At 37.0% G+C, this 16,136-nt stretch overlaps 1 protein-coding gene and 1 pseudogene across 2 annotated transcripts in view; one reads left to right on the forward strand and one right to left on the reverse strand.

Moving 5' to 3' along the window:
* Window positions 1-16,136, reverse strand: part of ZFPM2 (zinc finger protein, FOG family member 2) — a 551,340-nt gene that overhangs the window by 153,408 nt on the left and 381,796 nt on the right. The window lies entirely within an intron of this gene.
* On the forward strand, window positions 9,647-9,970 carry LOC111819470 (non-histone chromosomal protein HMG-17 pseudogene; annotated as a pseudogene).

Here is a 16,136-nt window from a genome sequence, read left to right on the forward strand (position 1 = left end):
CCCTTTTAGTTCATCATACTTTCAGAGTTGAAGGTTAGGGCACAGTGGCCAATTGCTGTTAACTGTACGATTTTTGTTTCTCAGCATCTTATTTTTTATTTGGTCTTTTTTTTTTTTTTTTTTCTTAAACATCTGAGCTATTTGGGTTCTGAGAAGTTTGTTCAAAAATATATTTGTGCAGCAATGAGGCATATGCTTCTATAAAACACAGATCAAGACATATTCAATGACTGCTCTTAATTCTTTAATTCATATAAGGAGTTAGCAAAGCTCTCTGATATGGTCTGAAAGTGTCCATTGCACAGTTCTCTAATTAAGTCTAAATGTATCACATTCCTTTAAGATCCATCTCCTTCTGATATACATTTTATTCCTGTTCTCAGAACCTTGGTACCATTACCCATTATTCCTCCTTTAAATAATTGTTTTACCTCTTGGCTGTTCATTTGTCTTTCTGGTTATTCCTTTCATAGCTTCAACTGCCTATTAACTGATATAATAATGCTGATATTTTCCATGGCTTTGGCTGTTTTCATCCAGGAATTTCAAAGTGCTTTTAAGATAGCTTTGTTGCTTTGTGGAAGGCAATTAATAAGACAAAGAGAAATAAAGACCTGAAAAGTGAAGAAGTCCATGTATATTCACATATCAAGACCATTGGAAAATCTTTAAATTCATTCATCTTTGAATCACTTTGGTTAGGCGGTCAAAAAAGATAATTGATAGAATTGGAGGTACGGGAAAATCTAGTGAGGCTATTTACTTTGACTCTTAAAAATTGATAAGGGACGGTAAGACTTAAAGGTCACTGAAATAAAAAAAGCAAAAGAGTTGACTTTTAGCCTTTTCCTCCCTTTTCTGAAAGAACTGTTTTAGTTATAATATCCTCTAATTTGATGCCATAGCTCACCAGTGGCTTCCACACTTCCTCAATAAAAATAGTTTCTCTCTTTAGAGGAGTCCATTGCTACAGATATAAAGGCAATAACCCAAATATCATCAACAGGAGAATGGATAAACATATGGTGGTATAGACATACAATAAAATAGTACTCATCAAAAGAAAGACCAAATTACTGATAAACACAACAACATGGATGAATCTCTAAAACACTATGTTGAGTAAAAGAAGCCATAAAGTATATGATTCCACTTATGTGACATTCACAGATAGGCAAAACTAATCTATGTTGACAGAAATCAAAACAGTGGTTGCCTTCGGGAACACGCAGGATCTTTCAGGGGTAATAGATACATTCTCATCTTAATTGTACACTTAAGATTTGTGCATTTCACTGTATATAAATATTACCCTAAATAATATTTCAAATTAAGGAAACTAAATTTATTTGCATTGTAATTTTTCTTCTGAAAATCCTTTATTTATATGTTTATTTAAACAGTAATTTTATCTCTTACATTTTCAGTGCTTCTTAAAATAAATCTTTTTGTGTGTAGATTAAAGCCAGTGTACGCTGAATTGTTTCATTAATTTGGTAGACATGTTGAATTTTAACCAGATTAAGAGATAAATGCATGGGAAAGAATTAACACCTTTTTATCTGTAGGCAATGTTGTGTAGTGGACCAACCTAGGTCCAAATTCTGACTGTACCCCTAACTAGCTACACAATCTTGGACAAATTATACTCAGTTTCTTCACCTGTAAAAATTATACCAGCTCTTACAGGGTAGCCACAAGGAGGTGGTAATCCAGACTGGATTTGCTATAAAATAGGTGCTCAACAAATATTAGTTTCCCTTTTGTCTTTTAGGCGTCCAGGTGGTACAGTGGTTAAGAACTCTGCTACTAACCAAAAGGTTCGCAGTCTGAATTCACCATCTGCTCCTTGGAAATCCTATATGGCAGTTCTACTCTGTCCTATAAGGTCGCTATACGGCAGAATCAACTCAACAGCAACAGGTTTCGGTTTGGTTTGCCGTTTAACCTCCAATGTTTCAACTCTGTATAGAATGCTAGATGTTAACCAGACATGCTTCCAATGTAGTTCTGTATGTTTGACATGGCTGAAACCTTGGTAGAATGCAAAACAAAGCTGCTACTCTATAATGCAAAATCTCACAAGGATAGAAGAGCATTAACGACAAGAAAGCTATTGGCTTATGTCATCCTTTAAATATAAACTGTTATCTCTTTTATTGTTTCCCAAAGCAATTTACTTTCTCCATTTTTAGACTTAAGAAACTAGGGCAAAGAAGGGAAGGGATTGAAAAGAGAAGCCAACACATTCATTTATTCATTTAACAAATATTTTTTGAGTGCTTCCTACTACATAGTCAGGTATGGATCCTAAACTCTCCCTATTTCTTGGGCTTAGATCTGGAATCTGAATACAAGTAAATGCTTTAAGGGAGATACTGTTTGTGGACTGCTGACTAGATAAAAATCTTCAAAAACTTTTCAATATTCTTTCCTCAAATCCAGTTTTTGTCTCAACAGAAAGCAGATATAATGATGGTGTCCTTCCTGCTTTTCAGACCAGCTGAGATTCTTCCATTGACACAGCCTCTAGGATTGAACTTGAAAAACCAGAAGCAGGGAGTTCCCATTAACAGTCATGGCCTTGCAGACTTACCCCTCCTATCTGTCCCACAAAGCCAGAATTTTATGAACTGTAGGGCACAGTGTGGGACTCATCTGTTTTCTTAAACATTTCCTGGCTAGGGACCTAATACCATTGTGGTGGGGGGAGAGAGTGATACAGAGGAGATTTATTTATAACTGAACTGGATGAGGTCATTATCAAAATATCCATTTACTCTCTGACTCCTAAAGGGCAGCATATTGGTGTTACAAGACAGGGCTTTAATGCTCAGAAACTTACTGGTAAGTTATGGGAGAAGTTTTTTTTTTTTTCACTGAAAAAGTCTTTAATTTTCAGAGGTCTATAAGGAAACCCAGAGCAGATACTTTCAGGAACTGAGAGAGTCAGCCATACGCTCTCTAGTTTTCTCCTCTGAGCTGGTTTTATGTAAAAGAGGCAGGCTTGTGTGAAGGCATGTGTATAGGTGTGCGCATTCTTGTGTGTATGTGTGAATAGCTTGAACTTTTAAATCAGTTTAAGGTTTATTTTTGGCCCCTTCCTCAAGGATATTAGCTCATGAGTGCAAAGATTATTGTTTGTTTTGTTCACTCCAACCAAAAAACCCTGTTGCCATTGAGTCAATTCTGACTCATAGGGACCCTACAGGACAGAGAAGAACTGCCCCATAGGGTTTCCAAGGAGCAGCTGGCGGATTTGAACTGCTGACCTTTTGGTCAGCAGATGAACACTTAACCAGTGTGCCACCAGGGCTCCTTGTTCACTCTAGTGCCTATAAAAATGTGTGGAACATAGTAGGCCCTCAATAAATATTGGTTGACAGAGACTTCATCAGCCTGAGACCGGAAGAACTAGATGGTGCCCGGCTACCACCAATGAACGTCCTGACAGGGAACACAACAGAGAGTCCCTGATGGAGCAGCAGAACGATGGGATGCAGAGCTCAAATACTAGTAAGAAGACCAGTCTTAATGGTCTGACTAAGACTGGAGGTGCCCCAGAAAGCATGGCCCCTGGTCTCTCCATCCCCCCAGAACTAAAACAGTTTCCGAGGCCAACCCTTCAGACAGGGATTGGACTGGACTGTGGGACATAAAGTGATACTCGTGAAGAATGTGCCTCTTAGACAAGTAGATATAAGAGACCAAAGTGGCGGCTTCTGTCCAGAGAGAGGAGCTGGTTGAATGTTCATGGGGAATCAGGGGCGGAGGGGAGGAGTGTACTGTCGCAGAATGGGGTGAGCGGTTGGGGTCTCATAACAATGTATGTTAAAAAAAAAATTCTGTATGGGAGACTAACTTGAAATGTACACTTCATTTAATTACATCAATTAAAAAAAAGGAAAAAATATTGGTTGAATGAATAAATGAAAGACAGAGATGGGTTCAATTTGAGCTGTGCCATTGGATAGCTTTGTGACTTGGGCCAGTTATTTAAGCTCTGACAATGTTAATGTCTTCACATAAAACAGGATGATTACATGACTCTCATAAGATATTTGTGACTATTTAACGATTCAGTGTCCAGAACAATGCTTTGAATACAGTGAGACTGAGTATAGGTGGACTTCCCTCTCCTCACTCTGACCCTGTAACGATTTAACATGTTATTGCAGAGAGCTGTGTTAAAGGGATGGTTCTAGGATTAAGTATACTAACGGTGGCTTGTACATAAAGTTGAAATGAGTGTTTACCCCTGGTTATAAAGAAGCATTATCTGTCTTCTAGATTTTTCTAATGTAAGTACGACCCAACGTGAGAAAATAAAGCCTAAAGAATGGGAGAAAAATGTGGAACAGAAGTCAAATTCTTAAAAAGTCCAGACTTACTCGACTGGTTGAGACTAGAGGACTCCCGAGATTATCGCCCTGAAATACTCTTTAAACCTCTAACCAAAATTATTCCTTGAGGTAACCTTTTAGCTAAACAATAGGTTGGCCCATAAAATAAAGAATACAACCTGCGAGTAATGAGCTCCTTTAAAAAATCATCTATATGAGACCAAATGGTCAAAAATTACTCTAAAGCAAAGATAAGAAGGTAAGGGGTAGGGAAACTAGAATACTGGAAATGGTACAACCAGAATGGAGTGAATGAGAATGATACATTGTGAAACAGTGTAACCAATATTACTGAATAATTTGTGTAGAATTGTTAAATGGGAATCTAATTGTGTAAAATTTCTCCTTAAACACAATAATATATTATTTAAAAGAAAACAAGGCCTAACTTTATGACAATAGTTGTTAGTGAATGAAATCAACATCTAATTAATAATTGCCTCATGGTTTGAATATTGTAACCAACATAACAAACTAACTCAACAGAATGGATTTTATGATTTTGAATGAATTTTTATTCTAGGGATTTTATTTATCAGTACCATGTACGTAAGTTGTTCTCAACTTAAAATTAATAGTTTATTTGGGAATTTGTTTAAATAATAAAACAGTTTTTCAGCTTAAAAGGGCTGGAAGCTGAAAATTCAAATAAACCTTATATCACAGTAAAGGCTATATCAGAGGACTTTATTTAATGGGGTGAAGAAAATATTTCCTATTTTTTTTATTACTATAGGGCAGATCTGACACCATTAGTTTTCTTTCTGTCATAAATACAGACGAGTAGAATTTGACAGGCATCACTATAAAATAGGTTATAGATAAGTTCAGGAGCCTTTCCTTCTACGAGACCTTTTACACACACTTCTGATGGGGCTGCTTGAATAGAATGACCAAGGTTTGATTTTAGGCTTCTAGGTCACGGTTTCACCTTGACAACAGTTCTTTCATTTCCAGCAGTAACATTTGCTAGGATCCCTAACGTGCTTTCATTTTTGTAAGTAGGGTAAGAAGAAAAAAAAAGTATAGGAAAAAAAGATAAATCTTAATTCACATGCTGCAGGACTATCTCTGTGTCTCCGGCACAAAACTTCAAATCCAATCCAAGAACTGGATGTGTATTAGAAGTCTGCGGATTTAAACCTTGTCCACCATGATCAAACTGGATTTATGAAGCATCATAACTCTCCAGACACCATCCAGCAGCTTATTAATTTAATAGACTCCTGTCCATTCCCTGATGTTCCTCTCCTGACAGTCTCTCAAGATAAGGCGAAAGCCTTTTGACAGGACAGAGAGCATATATATTTTCTTCTGTTTTCTCGTGGATGGGGTTGTTGACAACTTGAAATGTGTGGCTCAGCAAATTTGGGTTTTTTTTTTTTTTTTCCTCCTTTTTTTCCCCTTTTGCTTTGCAGGAAGGATTACAGAGGCAAGCCTCCCGAGAGCTCCCCTGGGTTAGGGGGCCTGTGTTTCCCCTAAGTACTTATTTAGCATTTTGTTTTACAAAACAACAATGAATTGATTTAAAGCCATACACGCGGGGACATTTTTACCATGAAAAGAAACAGCATTACAACTTAATGCCTAATATAAATTAAAAGGTGTTGGAGAGAAAAGGAAAAACAGCAATAAATGCTTTCATTAAACAGAGTACAGCAGCATTTTCTTTTCTTTCTTTCCTTATTTTTCCCCTTCTATAATGACGAGGGTGAGGAGGAGTGCCAAAAAGATAGCACTCAAGCTGCAGTATATTTAAAGACAAAACAGGAAGAACTTTCCAGCATTCTTATTTTTCCTTTATGATATTCTCATGCTCTACAATTGTGTTTTTTATTTGCTTCTAAAGTGCAAATAAATTCACAAGCCTCAGTGAGAATTAGTACACCAGTGTATTGCAAGGTTAACTGTTTCTATACCAAAGTGTACCTTTTTGATGAAGTCGGGTCAGTATTCACCAGACCATGCCTTTCCAAACTTAAGTGGGACCACAAACCACCTGGGGATCTTGTTAAAATGTAGATTCGGATTCAGTAGGTCTGAATGGAACTGAGGTTTTGAGTTTCATTATGAGTCAGAATTGACTGGACAGCACACAACAACAATATAACAAGCTGATGCCATACTGCGGGTTGGCAGACTGAACTTTAAGTAGCAAGACACTAGCCAAATTTTGAAAAAAAAAGAGTAACTTAGATATGGACAAATTATTCCTAGGATCATACCAAAGTAAAACATTATGCAAATCACAAAAATTTCACAGATTCCTTACCTGGCACATAATGGGTCCTCAGCTAATATTTCAATGAATTGAGAAACACAAAACCTCCAAATTCCATACAATGGCCAGCTTTTTTTTTTTTAAATAATCTTTCTTCATCTTTGTGTATGTGTTTAATGATGATTATCTTAATTTTTCTCAAGAGAGTCAACTAAAAATCCTTATTTAAAGCCATTGATAAGATAAAAAAGTACCTTGTCCATTTTCTTATACTACATTGTCTCTTTACTGCATCTCACTGATAGAAAGATATGTTTCTTATCCATATCTCTAGTTAAAATGAAAAACTAATTATGAGGCAAGAGCTTCTAAAGTAAACTATTGTTTGGCCTAAATGTCCTTGACAGTCCACATTAATTGGTTCCCCAAAGTTAAGACCAAGCTATTTTGGACTTGACAGGAGAGAATCTTTGACTGCAAAACCCAACAAACCAGTTGTTGCTGAGTCTACTCTGACTCACGACAACCCCATGTGTTTCAGAGTGGAACTCCACAGGGTTTTTAGTGGCTGATGTTTTGGAAGCAGATCACCAAGACTTTCTTCCAAAGAACCTCTGGATGGACTTGAGCTTCCAACCTTTCAGTTAGCAGTTGAGCATGCTAATTCTTTGCACCACCAAAGGACTCCAAAATATCACACTTTAATCTAGAAACCTACACTCAAAACATAGCAGGATAACAGAAATATTACTTAAGATTTTATTTATGTAACAAAACCAGCTCTGACATTAACAGACTCCAAATTATTATTTACTATTTTAGACAAATTTTATATTTGATCTATTTTATATATTTATACACATATAATTTACATATTTGTAATACATATTTTTGCTATACATAATTTATATGTGTATAATTTATATTTTCTATATCGTTCTTTTGATTAAATTCATTTATGAAACCCTAAATTGCTTATTATGAATATTTGATAAGTGTTCTGAAAAAGTTAAGTTTTCACAATAAACCATTAAGACTTATAGTTCTTGAAAGACTGCACAAAGTAAAGGGAGATGAACTGGAGAGCAGTCATTCTTGAAAATCTTCACTGACAAGAGAGACCAGAGAGTGATGATAAATACTAGATTTCTGAAGGAAGAACTGACTTAAAGTAATTTATTCTCATTGAATTTCAATGGAAGGTAGATAGACCTACATAAATAGATAGAAAGATCTTATCTGTTGATACTTGAATGTATGTATTTCTGAGCCACTCCCTTGGCTGGCACAGTCTTGTTTGCAACACTTCGATATATTATCTTGGTTGACCCCACTGTTGTCTGACAGTCTTCACAGACCTCAGACAGACTAATGAGAATATATCTTCTCCAAAGTACTACTGTATGTCATGGCATAAAACGTGACCTTTTAAGTTTAAAAATAGCCTTCAAAAATGGGGTTGACTTATACACCAAGGGTAAAACTAAAAGCTTCCAATTTCAGGTCTCAGAGCAAAGACTTGAGGGCTGGTCCACTTTCCCCTAGTGAAGAGCTGAGAACAACAAACAGTCACTATTTGACAGGAGAAAGTACAGTGGTTCTGGAAGAACTGACCAATAATAGCAAACCAATGTCTGGGCATGGCTCCTGTGCAAAGCTGACAGAAAAAACTCTGTGATTTGACATCTTTCACATGTGGGTAGGTTTTAATTTTTTTTTAAATTATTTTATACACACTCCTGATGCTGCATAACATATGCTATGCATATTTAAGACATTGCAAAGAAATCTTTTTGTTCCAGATTCAGGAGCATTTTTAAAAAAATCTTGCTAAGGGATGGAACACTATTCTAGACATGGTGAGGATGACATGTGGGTATTGGACTTGTAAATGATTTCCATGCTAATAATTTCTGAAACTAAATCGAGTCAAACTAGTATTCTGTTGAATGGTGCATCATAAGACGCATTAAATAAGAATTCAAAGTTCATTGAGTGTACACTATGTGCTGACTGTGGAGTTAATAGGAGGGAGAAATGGAGTCACTTCCTTTGAAGAATTTATATCCAGTTGGGAGAAACAACAGGCTGGGATGGAGCGCTCCTGTTATGGAGGTTGATCAGGGAAGGCTTCAGAGGTATTAATACAAGCTAAATCTTGAGAAGTATCTATTACTAATGATAAAGATGGAAAGAAGGTTACTAGGCAAAGGAAGTGTCATATACAAAGGCAGAAATGGGCAAGCATTGGGCATTTGAAGAATTTTAATTAATTATGGTTGGAGCATAAGTTGGAGCCCTGGTGGCACAGTGGTTAAGAGCTCGGCTGCCAAACAAAAGGTCAGCAGTTCAAATCCACCAGCTGCTTCTTCGGAACGCTAGGAAATCCTTGGAAACTCTGTCCTCTAGGGTCAATACGAGTCGAAATCGACTAGACAGAAATGGGTTTGTTTGTTTGTTTGAGGCATAAGGTATCTGTAGAGGAGAATAAGAAATGAGGCTATAACTGGTATAGTAGTTAAAATATATATTAGGTAGCTTAGGAAAACTGCATAAATGGAAGAAAAAAGACTAAGTGGTGACAACAATTAGTGGGTGGAGAGCGATGTAGACGCCTGTCACTGGGTGTGAAAAGTGACCAGAGCCATAGAAAGAAGTACAGTAAACAGTGTTCTCTGTGACTTCGAGGAAGACAATTTCAAAAATAACAAAGTGATAAACAAAATCACATGACACAAAGTAGTCAGGCCAAAGGGAACAAAAGACTGCAACAAGTAAACCACAAAAGACCTGTGGGAGAGTAACTTCAATGGAGTTGTAAAGGCAGAAAGTAGACATGAGAGCAGATCCTGGGATTTTGGAAGTCAAAGGAACGAGTGCAGAAAAGTTTGCAGAAGCTTGCCTAAGAAAGGAAGCATAGAAGCAGTGTGAAGAAGAGGCAAGAATGACCCCCGGATCGACCAAAGCTTGCATGCCACTGCATCCCCGAGTCCAGCGCCTGCATCCCGCCACCATCGCCATCATGCTCAAGAAAAAGGATGAAGGGGATGCTAAGGGAGATAAAGCCAAGGTGAAGGATGAACCACAGAGGAGAGCTGCACGGTTATCTGTTAAACCTCGTCCTCCAAAGCCAGAGCTTGAGCCTAAAAAGGCCCCTGCGAAGAAGGGACAGAAGGTACCCAAAGGGAAAAAAGGAGAAAGCTGATGCTGGCAAGGATGGGAATAACCCTGCAGAAAATGCAGATGCCAAACCAGACCACACACATAAAGCTGAAGGTGCTGGGCATTCCAAGCAAAGTGTCTGCATTTTTGATAACTGTACTTCTGGTGACTGTACAGTTTGAAATACTATTTTTTTAATAAAAATGCAGGATTTTGTTTTACTTTTTTTTTTAAGCTATGTTGTTAGCACACAGAACACCTCCTTGTTTTTTGGGGGAAGGGGCAAATGTCACTAACAGAATTTCTCCAAAGCTGGGTTGATGAGGAAGAAAACACCTTCCCTTTCTAGTTTTAAGAGACTTCCTCTTGGTTCCCAGAAGGAGGGATGATTCCCTGACATTGACACACATTAGCCACCTTGGCATAAATGCCTTGTGGTGTGAGTCCTCATGTCCTCTTCTCCCTCTCTGCCTTCAGCATAGACTTGGCTCCCATAAACCCAGAGACCTGTTGGGATCTGACCCAAAAAAACTGGTTACCAGTATGTCAGGCAATCTGGACTTTCCTCAAAAGAGCAGTGGTTCCCTGATTTAGATTGTGGATCTTCAGACTGATAATTCTGCCTTTTTCAGAAAGTCAGGGTCGGCTTGTGAAAAGTTGTTAAACAACATGCTAAATATGAAATGTCAACCTTCACTCTAAACTTTCCCTGTTCAGAGCATTGAATGAAGACTTCACTGGGTTTTATAGTGGCTTTTTGATCTCGGTAGTCCAATGAAAAAGGAAATTTGAAAGTTGTTGAACACTGTTAATGATTGTCTGCCCATGTCCTACCTGAAATATCATGATTGTTTATGAAGAGTATTTTTAATAAAGCTGGGAACAGTTTAAAAAAAAAAAAAGAAAGGAAGGATACTCCTTGTTAAGTATGGTGAATTGACTACATACATTTATTTCTACTCACTTTCACTGAAATGACAGTAAAAGGGGGAGAGGGGAGGGTAAGGGCAAAGAGATGGAGCAGAGTAGGCAACAGAAGTCAACAAAATACTGGAAACTAGAAAGTACATGGAGTGAGAAATGACGGAGCAGAGAGCAGAGAAAGCTTAAATCCAAGCACTTGAAGAGAAATAGGCCAAATAGAATCAAGCAGATTTATTTCACAGAATTACAGAAAAGATCAGGAAGTAACCAAACCAAACCTGTTGCTGGCCAATCGATTCTGACTCATAGCGACACTATAAGATAGAGTAGAACTGCACTATAGGGTTTCCAAGGAGCAGCTGGTGGATTCGAACTGCCGACCTTTTGATTAGCAGCCAACCTCTTAACCACTGTGCCACCAGGGTTCCTCAGGAAGTAAAGACACAGGTATTTTGAAAGGTAGAGGGAGCTGTGGAGCTGAAACTTGGAGGTTTCATACTCATTGGCAAAACATGAGTAAGAAGTAGTGAATCTTACCAATTACCGCCCTGACAGGGAATACAACAGAGAGTCCCCGCTGGAGCAGGAGAAAAGTGAGGTGCAGAACTCAAATTCTAGTAAAAAGACCAGATTTAATAGTCTGACTGAGACTGGAGGGATCCCAGGAGACACGGCCCCTGGACTCTCTGTTGGCCCAGAGCTGAACCCATTCCTGAGGCCAACTCTTCAGACAAAGATTAGACTGGACTATGGGACATAAGGTGATACTCATGAGAAGTGTGCTCCTTAGCTCAAGTAGATACATGAGACTAAATGGGCAGCTCCTGTCCGGGGGCGAATGAGAAGGCAGAGAGGGTCAGGAACTAGTTGAATGGACACGGGAAATCCGCGGTGGAAAGGAGGAGTGTGCTGTCACAGGATAGGGAGAGCAACTAGGGTCACATAGCAATGCGTGTATAAATTTTTGTATACGAAACTGACTTGAATTGTGAATCTTCACCTAAAGCACAATTAAAAAAAAAAAGTAGTAGTGAGTCTTGCATGTCTACTCTTTCCCTCTAAACCTAAGTGACCACCTCTCTCCACTCCCTGAGGGGGTAAGAGTTTTAGTTTCTGGAGAATTGGAACAGAGACCCTTTAGACTCAGGGATAAAGGCTCAGCAGAGGGTTATGCTAATGTCACCTATAATCAGAGGATCAAGGGAACATCTCCATTCTCAATAATGACATAGGACTTCCCCGTGGTACCAGCCAGTTCTGCTCTCCTTCTAAGTCCTCTGAATGTGGGCTGCAAGGTTCCTATATCTCAGAGAGGAGACTGATGTTCTTTGCAGAAGCCAACCATGTAAAAAAATTACACATACTGTAATCTGGGGACCTCATCATCACCACCATGGCTGGGTTGTGAGGACCCTACACAAAATCCACAAGCTGAAAAACTACACAAAATCCACCATTTGAAAAGACTCCCCAATCACGCTGCTCTTGCATTCAGTGCATTCAGTCTTTTGTGTCCCATTCTTAAAAAAAAAAAAAAAAAAAAAAAGGAGGATACCCAAGGAGCTCCATTTATCTGAGGAAAGCTACAATATATAAGATAGGGACCAAACAAGCAAGAGTAAACAAGAAACAATGTACAGGATGCACAGTTTCCTAAACATCCTCCAATTCATACCCTCAGAGATATAGGAAAGTAGTATATACATAACAAGAATAAGATGTTGAGAAAAGCAATGGTCAGTGAACAAGAAAGACCTCTTGTAGATTATAAATATTATTGTTAAAAAAATCCAATAGCAAAGTTAAAGGATAAAGTTTGAGGATATCAAAGTCAGATAAAGTCAAGGAGATAGTTGTGAGAATATTAATACATATCTTGTATTGCTTTCCATGTAAAAACCTCTATAATGAGGTCTTTAGAATGAGCAGTCAAATGAGTTCACAACATGGCCCTGAGAAATGTTTTGGAGACTTGCCCCTCACTGGTCCCATCTGTAAAGTCTCTGCTCTAACTAAATTGAGTGCAGACATTTTCATGATACCCTATATGCATCCCAGTCTATAGCTTTTAGACAGGCAATTTCCACTGCCTCCAATGCCTTCCCATCGAGTTGCCAACTCACAATTTATACTCAATTTTCAGTCTCCAACCAAAATTCCGTATCCTCTTTGGAATGTTCCTTGACCTTGTAAGACTGAAGTCAGTATTTATGCTACATTCATCAATTAAGCTTTGAATAAGCTCCTAAGCCAAGAGTGGGTGGACGGGCATTTTATATTTGTTTGTATCCCTCAAGACACCTGGGTCATATCACATGCAGAACATGTATTCAATTGCTTTTATATTATTTGGGAAATTATCTTACTGAAGACAATGTGTCAGGACATACAGATACTAAAAAAAAAAATTATATCATTAGAAAATAATTTAAATTCTCTGTTCTTTTAGTTTGGCTTGTGTAAAAAGAACAGCAAGAATATAGTTAAGACAGAGTGATTTTCATTTGCAAATATTTTCTCTTAAATTATATAAGGAATACAAAGTGAAGAAATTATAAAAAAGGATACAAAAAGTCTCCCCAAACATTACCACTTTACAGAAATACTTTTTTTTTAATTTCAAAGGTATTTCTTTACAGTGTTTTCCTGAACATATACTTTTAAATATAATTATATTAGGTACAAACTACATATTCTGTTTTTCATCTAGAATTATAATAAAATTTCTTCTTCATAATACAGTGTTTTAAAAAAAACTGTTCATGGTATATTACTCTGAAAAAAAAAAAAAAAAAAACTATCCTAAAGAGTTGTCCCTCATTTTAGTTGACAAAGATACTGTTGGGGTTAGCTCTCAAGATTAACATCTCTTTGAATGACAAGCTAACATCCCTGAATGATAGTCAGTCACCTCTCAAAAGGCTCTGCTCTTCATTTTCCATTTTTATACTTACAAAACTGATATATTCTTAGTTCTTATCATTTGCCAATAGGCTAACTGGGTTTTTACCCCCAAGAGACAGAAACTTCATTCATGCATGGATCCAGGGTGATTTAGGATATTTTTTACCCCAACATATGATAGCACATCTAATCCATGGAGGTAATTATGGTATTATCATGCAGGGTTATTTACCAACATTTCATTAAGGAAACTCAACAGCGATGTTGATATGAACACAAATGCATTTTTTCACATCTTATTGCACACATTAATAACTAAGGACATAAAATAATCAGTATGAACAGCTCCAGACTGAAATAACATCAGTAAATAACTAACATAATTGTAAAAATGGTAAAGGCATAGTAAGAAATGGAAATGACAGAAGGCCTAGTATTTGCCCAAGTTTCTGTCACTCTGCACTTTGCAGCAGACATCTCTATTGTAAATAACATAGTCACTGGTGGAGTCACTTGTCATGACCTTAAGAGATGACAATTTGAATCAAAAAAGTGGTTTTCTAAAGCAGCAATTTTTGTAATCACTATTCCTAGAACAGGCATAATCAATTGCTCACTCCTCAAAACACAGCTCTCATTCTTATAGATATAACCAGAAAAGGCCTCAGATGTTCATAAAACATGTTGGGTTTTCAGCATCGCGTTATCCTGTGGTGCTCTGCAATCAATTACTGTTATACCACCATCATTAATAATTTTCTTAATGAAAATGATTCTGTTGATCTCCGTTGTATTTTAATTATCAGAGTTAAGCATAATTACACTGCAGCTCTGAGCTGGCATGTGGACTCCTTTAGGGCGCAATTTTGTTTTAACACACTGATAATGTAATTTTACATTGTGTCAGTTTGTTTGGTTATTATCCAGTTGTACAATTCCACTGTATTCCTGATAACAGATAATAACCTTAGTACCTCCTATATCCTGAAGTCATTTAAAAAGCAATATTGGAATTCCATGACTAGCTAACTTAATTGCCTTATGATTTTATAATTCCTGTTGCTAAATATTTGGTTCAGACACTTGCCCGGTTTTAACAATACCATAAAACTAGACAATAGTTATACATTTTCTATGAATTACAGAATGGTTAAATAAATGCTTAAAATATGAGCACATTTTTTTTCCTTTTCAATTTGTGTATTATTTCCATAAAATCAGATCCTTAGGTAAAGTTAAACATTAACTAATAGGCTAGTTTGAAACTGTGCTGCCACATTAGACAAAGTTGATGTTTTAAAATACTAGTTATGTGCAATAAATCCTCTATTTTAAGGTGGAACACTGTTCAGACTTTTTCAGGAGTCCTTATAATGAAAGATATGTATTTTAAAAAATGATCAACATAGTGGGTACAGAAAGTAACTCACCCAAGTGGGGTCATTTTAGAATTTGTCATTATTTTAACGGTGCCTATTATAGGGCCTTGAACAGAGTTGTCAATCAATACAGGGTTAAATGAATTATTTGCATGGTTAGATATGTGCAGCCAACAAACAAAATCAGAACTTTGAAGATGTTTATAAAATGATTTTGAGATTAGTGTGCGGTCTTCTATATGATTTTAAATTGCTGTGGTCTTAGAAGCAACAGAGAAATTAACATAAAATATGGCTGCCACTGCTGTTTTAATTCTTGAATATCTTATCTTTAAAGCCAAACCACAGAATGAAAAAAGAAAAAGTTTGGCTGATAAACATGTATGTAAATTTGCGAAGAAGAGCGATAACCTACAACCTCAGCTTAGTAAAATGACATCTTCAAAAGTTTGCTGATTGTTTAATTGGGATTTGAATTCAACATGCTTAGGATTGAATCCCAACTTCATCACGTATAAACTGGGTATCCTTGAATGACTTACTTGGCCTATCAAAATCTCACGGTAAAATGGGAACAGGGATGCTCACATCATGAGTTTTTTGTGATGGTAAATAAGAAAATGTATGTAAAGTGTTTAGAACAACGTCTTGCATAGAATAAATGCTCAATGAATGGTAATGGCTATTATTAATATAAATATTGTCATTGTTATTTTTATTCTAGCCTTTCATATGACTTTCATTAAAAATAAAAATCTTATGTACCCCAGATGAAAAAAATACTATGATATCCTCAGGCACGGACATTGGCCTCTGACTCTGTGAAGCCGTCCTCTGCAGACACATGTGGCTTCATAGTGACTGGATAGTACCCATGGAATTCTCAGCTATAAATCTGATATCAAATGATTACATCTTCCTGCACACTTACATGGTACCAACATGGAGGCCTGGCTTCATTCCCTCTAAATTTGTACCAATTTTGGACCACAAAGGCAAACTGAACCAGGTATAAGATAATCAGCAACATATTTACAATAACATAAGCCGTTGTTATGTATGGGTGCTTCCTCATAAATATCCTGAAAGGTAATCATTGCTATTCTATTTTTAGAGCTGAGAAAACCAAGATTCCAAGATTGT

Source organism: Trichechus manatus, unplaced genomic scaffold (genome assembly GCF_000243295.1).
Source record: "Trichechus manatus latirostris isolate Lorelei unplaced genomic scaffold, TriManLat1.0 scaffold00009, whole genome shotgun sequence".
Classification (NCBI taxonomy): domain Eukaryota; kingdom Metazoa; phylum Chordata; class Mammalia; order Sirenia; family Trichechidae; genus Trichechus; species Trichechus manatus.